General features: G+C 32.4%; 1 long non-coding RNA gene across 4 annotated transcripts; it reads right to left on the bottom strand.

Annotated features, from left to right (window-relative positions):
• Positions 1 to 2,649: 2,649 nt before the first annotated feature.
• On the bottom strand, positions 2,650 to 6,562 carry LOC138704914 (uncharacterized). 4 transcript variants are annotated; one of them, XR_011333475.1, is made up of 5 exons: positions 5,222 to 6,562; positions 4,956 to 5,014; positions 4,748 to 4,807; positions 3,950 to 4,011; positions 2,650 to 3,378 (listed from the first exon to the last, which is right to left on the bottom strand). It is a non-coding gene; the product is annotated as an uncharacterized lncRNA (long non-coding RNA). The 4 variants fall into 4 exon arrangements; XR_011333476.1 differs by having other exon boundaries at positions 3,950 to 4,807; positions 5,222 to 5,412; positions 6,100 to 6,562; XR_011333474.1 differs by having other exon boundaries at positions 3,950 to 4,807; positions 5,222 to 5,412; positions 6,265 to 6,560.
• Positions 6,563 to 6,793: the final 231 nt, after the last annotated feature.

Genomic DNA, 6,793 nt, shown 5'->3' with positions numbered 1-6,793 from the left:
TTTTGTGTCTGCTAGTTGTTTAGTCAACTCTCCGAAGATAGATTGGAATACCAATAAGGCATCACTCATGAGTAGACATCGGATTTTTAGGCACTAAAAATTGCAGTTTTAGGCGCCTAAAATAAGCTCAAAATTTGTAAAATTAGGCTCTATTTTAATGAAAATAGGCATTTTAGGCACATCAAGGTATCATACTTATTTCTTTCACTGAAATTTTTAGTTATACACTAAAATACGCACAAAAAAGTATGTTTAAACATTAAAAAAGAATACTATATTGTATTTATAAACAGAGCTGCACAAATTTAATATATTGAAACTAATGAAATAATGATTATTGATATCAAGATTACTCATTTTAAGTTATTGAAATTCAGTTCCATGCTCAGACTTTATTATAATTATCTGCACAGTACACCACCAGAATTTTTTCTAAATTCTCCACAGTTAACCTTTGCCTTTTGTCACTGAGAATCATTTTGAAAGCAGAAAAACTTATTTCAACCGAAACTGATGTGAGAGGCGCAAATTTTAAATTAGGTACAATAGAAACATCAATACTTACTGGAACATTTACACTTTCCCCCGATATCACTCTTGATACTTTTTCCAACAATGAAAATCCTACATTCTTATTTAATACGTTGTCCCACTTATTTTTAACTTTTTTCCCAGTTTCGCCCAAAGCAGAATGTATGTTCACTTGAGCTTCCTTTACTATTGCTATTTGGCTACAAAGAGATTGTTTTTCACTTTCTAATTGTTCAATGCTTGCAGGTATGAAAGAAAAGTTTGATGTTATGTAGGCAATATCGTTTTTCACTCGTGAGTCATTCAGATAATCTTTCACTGCTTTCACACACGCTTTCATGCAGAAGAAGCTAAATTAGTAGCGTGAAAAGCTGCCAGCTAAGCAATTAGAATATAAGAATATCATCCCGGCAATTGCTATCAAAGTTGTAAGGAAGAACTGAATATTATGAGTACATACGTTTGACTGGAGAATTCAAAAGGTTAAAGTGTAGTGGTCTTAAAAAGAATTATACCTCAGGATAGCTCAGTCAATGTATAAATATTATAGGCCTACTCATTAAAATTAATAGAATTTATATATTTCAACTATTGTTACATACCTGTTTGCTACAAATCTTGCAGAATATTATTTTTCCATCATAAGTGAATTCTGAATATTCTGTTAGCCATTGCCGGATCAATGTAGATTTTGCACTTATATTTTTCGGCATTATCGCGTTAAACTTCACAGGAAAACGCCCTACCGCTCAAAACTTCTCAACACAAATAAGGTGAGGGAAAGAGCAACTGTTAACGAGCATTCAAATGAACCGTTGTTATTGAGATTCAATTGGACAAAAATACAAAGTTCCACTTATTGTTGCATTTCCTGGTAGTGTTAACACTAGGAGGGCCTTTCTTTTAAATATTTTGTAATGGTTTACCCTATTAATTCGCAGTTTTACGACTTTTCATAAATATTTCAAAAACACTCTTTCTCCAAAAATTGTGATTTTATGACACTCTGAAGGGCAGTACAGCTAATCGGTTTCAGACCGAAAACAGTCATTTTTATAGTATAGAATATCTCTGAATCAGTAGCAGCACATGTTGTGATTGTTGCCTGCTTCAAAACTAAGGTTGGTTCTTTGTCGGCATTTATGCCTCCAAACATGTTAAATTCGGTGAAATCTATTGCGAGTGTCGTGAGATTCAAAACATTTTGTTTCCTTTATCAATGGTTTCATGGCCGGTGTGAAGCAAACTTTCCACTTTTTAAATGCCTTAAATTTCGCAGTGAATGCATGTATAAATTATAAAAAGTAAGAGTAAAATGCGAAACTTTACAGTGAGTTAGGCATTTTTAGGCGAATATTAACAAATTAGGCTCTAATAACCGTTTTAGGGCATTTTAGAGCACTATAAAACTCTTTGAATACCTTTCAATTTCCATGAAACACAAATATTAATAATTATTTTTACTTTTCTCCTAAAGAAACAAAATAGGCATTTGCCCTAGAATCCGATGTCTGCTCATGAGACAACTGTCAGGAGATAATGTGGTAGGGTGGCAAGTTCCCTTCTCCTTCCTTGCATATATCGCTCACCAGTAGGAGTAGGCCTAACATATTTCATTAATCAGACTTAAGATATGCTTGCTATATACAGTATTATTATTATTTAACAAACTGTAACAGTTTATTAAATTTTAGACGTGACAGTTTTTCTTCATTTCCTGAAAGTTTTGGAATTGGCATTTATGTTTTGCAAGGGAGCTGTTTCATTCACGCTAGGCCTAGTGATTCATGTATGCAAACATATTCATATCGTTACTTTTTATATATATTTTATTGCTTGGATCCCTCACAGTGATGTCTTAACAGGCTAAGATGATTCAAACACAAAGGTTTGATAAATACATTTTAAAAATTATGACCAGGTACACTGTAGGCTATTTAAAACAATAAAAATGCACTGTATCTGCAATTCAAATTTATTTTACATAAGCAAAATATGGTAAAACAACATTTTTCAAGAGGCACATTAATTGAAGCGTCGGCTGGAACAACATTATAAATTATATTTGGTAAAATTTACAGGAGCTGCAAAAATGTGTATATGCGTACAACTTTGTTCTTATGAGGGTAGCAAACTTTTGAGTGGACAAATTTCACGTACTGCATTGATGGACAGTTGCAAGCCAAGGAGTATAGCAAGGTAACATGACATACAACATTATTACACGGAAACACACCGAATGAAAATTTTGTAACTTACAACGTTGTTCCAGCTGACGCTTCAATTGTATTCAGGTACTCTGTGAATGTGTACTTAAAACAAGAGAGATGCACTATAGCTGCAATTAAATTTAAAATTTATTTATTTATTTTGTGTGAACAAAACACGACATTTTTCAGGAGACACAATAAGCATAATCATGTATTACATCCACTGTCTCATTATATATGCTATGGTACATGTCATATTTACAAATTAATAATATACAGGCTAATACATAAGAGTACATAGTAACTGTAATTAAACACAACACAAATACATATGCAAATACACAAAACTTGGAAAACTGTGGCAGAGCCAACTTCAGCTATAAGCCCCATATGTTAGAGATCTGCACGGGCCATAATTCTTAGGCCCGGCCCATCTCGGCCTGATCTGAACCAGACCCGAACCCAACCAGAAACCTTAGATTAGTTAATAATTATCACCTGACTCGAACCTAATCCTGAAGACTAGCAGATAAAGCAGAGGCCAGAGACCACAGGGATCAAGAACAGCTGCAAGAGATTATCACTCCATTAGAAGGATGAGAAGAAGTAATCTCCCAGTCATCCAGGTCAAACAAATCTGGTCAACAAAATTAAACATATATTTTGTTAAAACATAAAGAATGGGTGATTATTGTAGCATTTACTTTCTGCCACTAATTGAAGATGTCCTTGTAGATGGACCACCCATTAAAGAGGAGGAAAAAGTAATGTAAAAACTCCAAATGTTACTTTTGATATTCCAAACCCCATCTCTTTCCAAACATGAGGACATGACTTACTTTTATTTCAAATCATTCTTTGTTATAATGTTAGCATCCAACTTTCAACTAATGTATTTTTTAAAGAAATCACTGTAATAGTACTGAAGTTCATGAATTTCTAACATCTCAAGTAAAAGTAAGTCAACATTAAACTTACAGTTCACAGATGGAGAAAGATTTTTCAATGTGGCTAATGCATTCCTCAGGGGCTTGCTTTTTCTTTCTTTCTTTTTTTTTTTAAGCATCCTTGGGGTGTAACTCGATCAACTATTATCCCATTATCAGCTGAAATATTTAAGAGAGGGATATATGCTTATATTCAGATCTTTCTGAGTTTAGCCTACACTACCTACACTGAATAAACCAGTAATTTCACTTAAAACTTACTTTCATTACACTGTGTAAATACCCGTACAGTGGAAGACCTTCACCTGCTGCACCAGCTGACTCTGTAATATTTTAAGAGTGGAATTAATTCATAAGATATTTAATTCTGGAGAAAGATGATGTTTTATCATAAATGTGTGGACACTTCAAAGTCAGCAGCTGTAACAGTATTGTATTTTCTAACGTGCTATTAATCCAAACTCATTTTTAACAATAAGAAAGTGAAGCTGCAATAAAAAAGAGAGAGAGAGAAAACCAAGCAAATAGTTCTATTGTAAATAGAGTGTAGTCAGTTTCTGTTTTACCTTATGAAAAGATATTGTTCAGTTTTTCTGTACACAAAAAATCATTCACAAGTTTCAAAATGAGAATCCTCACGGTAAAATTGAAATATAACTTAACATAATGTGGCCTAATCTAATTACAAACCCATTACAGAGAAATCTCAAAATAAATTCTTCAGTTTAGTGTACTTTCTATTTTTAGGCCTACATTTATAAATTTCAAATTCCCACTCAAATCCCACATAATATTATAATACAATGATGTTTAGTTTTTATGACATCCATTTCTTGTGACCATTTCATCATTATGTACAATTTATATTTTAACATTTTTTTTTTTTTAACTTTTGCATCTAATTTATCTACTGCTTGCTGCAGATTTCATATAGTATGTGTGTTAGTTTTATTTTCAACATGTTGGCTGAAAATGTGTTTACATGTTACAGCTATTTCAGATTGGAAAAGGATCATACGTAGAATGTGAAAGAATGTTTTGTAGTATAAATCAAATTACCTGGAGATATTGTTGGGATGTCCAGTTTCACTTCAAAAACTAAAGAATTGCACTGTGAACCTGAATGGTAATAATAGAAATAATAGTATTATAAAGTAATAACGACATTAAATTAAATTTGTATAACAATTTTCAAGAATCTAATATTTTCTTTTATCTCTAAAGCTCATCATCTCTTCTTCTGACTCTTAATTCCTTACACACTAACCTCATTCGTGTTATTAGCTGCACTGGTATCAGTGGAACTTGGTTTAGTTACTACTTCGGCTGTAACAAAAGTAAGTAAATAAATGAGTGAATGAATGAATAAATAAATAAATAAATAAATAAAAAGAATTCAAACTTGTGTTATACAATTTCCTCTGCTTATTATGTAATAATTGTATAAATTAACATATAAGTGAACTTATGCATTGAATATTAATAAAAATAACTGAGAAATCACTCAATTGATAGGAGAATTAAATCACTTACCTTGGCTAAGTTTGGATTTGGTTTTGCTTCAGTTGGAGGGGCTCCAATTGTTTGTAGCCTGCATTGTCTCTCTGCAGCAGCAATTTTCTTTGTGTTCTTTTCCAAGAATTCAAATTTGCTTCTCAGCTGTTTTCAGGTCCTTGTATTTGTGCTGATGTTACTATATTCTTCCCATGCTTCATTCTATATTACTAAAAAGGAAGTAAAACTAGGTTAATTCCATATGCAACCTACAACATTAGAAGATATACTGTAATTCTCTTTTTCCCTTATCTAAGTTTCTATACTTAAATAAGCAAGAGCTTTTAATGGACGATTGTCAGTACAATATCAAACATGACTATACTGTACATAGAAACTTTGGAAAAAACTGAATATCTTCTGTTTCTGTGTTATTTTACGAGGTGTTGAATGTGCATTACAGTGAGTGATTATAGTCGAACTGGTAGCAGCAACAGATATTGCATTTTAGTGGAAACGTCTCTCCACCTCATGCTGTTCTTTTAAAAAATAATGTTAGGCCCTATCTGTGATCGAATGGTATTATAGGCCTAATACAAAATATCCGCCCATTTACTAACAGTAAAATACGTAGGCCTAACATACTGAAATATTGGTAATTTGCTAGGAACAGTGTACCTTGCTGTACTAATGTTGGTTAGAAATCCCAGGCCAAAAACAGCATTCATTATTATCAGTATCAGTGAACGTTTCTTTTTAAACGAGTTACTATGCCTTCGACCCATGATTTGAAGCCGTGAGTACATTATTTCTAAAAAAATTACCGAAATAGGCCCTATTCACTAATAATGTAGGCTATACAACAAACTGAAAGCACACTTAATATTAATTACAATACAAAAATAATTGCCACCTACACTTCTTGTGCAGTTACACATGAATAAAACAATGATTATGGAGAAAAACGCACTTTTGCTGGAACCCGCACCCGTCCTCTTTAGGCCTACTAATTAAAACCAAAATATTATCATATTGTAGGAATTATTACTATTCGAAAAGAAACATAACCTTTAAAATCTTACCTTTTGCTTCCATGTAAAGTTTCTTCATACAGTATGTGTAAGTTTCTGTTCTTCACTCTGTTATTTTCTTGGCTGGAGCTTCAGCATTATAATAAATAATAACAATAATGCTTACAATAAAACCTCAAAATAAATAGTACCATATAAACACGGAACATTAACATGAAATACGCGGGGAAAGGTATACCAACGCAATAAATTTCACTACATTTTCAGTAACTTCATTGCCAACGTAATAAAAATGTTACTATATCATCCGGATAACAATCCTGCAGTTAAAATCCGCTGGTAGTACAGAACAAAATATTTAACTTCCAGATTGCTAAACTGGAGTATACGAATCTGGAGCTTTAACAGGCGATCGTAGTACAGGCCCTAAGTGAACTAAACATATCATTCATAAAGAAAGTGTTATCCCAAAGAAAGACACTGAATATGATGTGATAAGTTGAAACTGATATTGATGGTATCTATAGTCTTATAAAAGTAATCAAAACAATATTATAGTACAAAGCAAAGTTGTCTAGAT

Source organism: Periplaneta americana, chromosome 8 (genome assembly GCF_040183065.1).
Source record: "Periplaneta americana isolate PAMFEO1 chromosome 8, P.americana_PAMFEO1_priV1, whole genome shotgun sequence".
Lineage (NCBI taxonomy): Eukaryota > Metazoa > Arthropoda > Insecta > Blattodea > Blattidae > Periplaneta > Periplaneta americana.
Note: the sequence above shows the minus strand (reverse complement) of the source record. Positions and strands in the feature narration are given on the sequence as shown.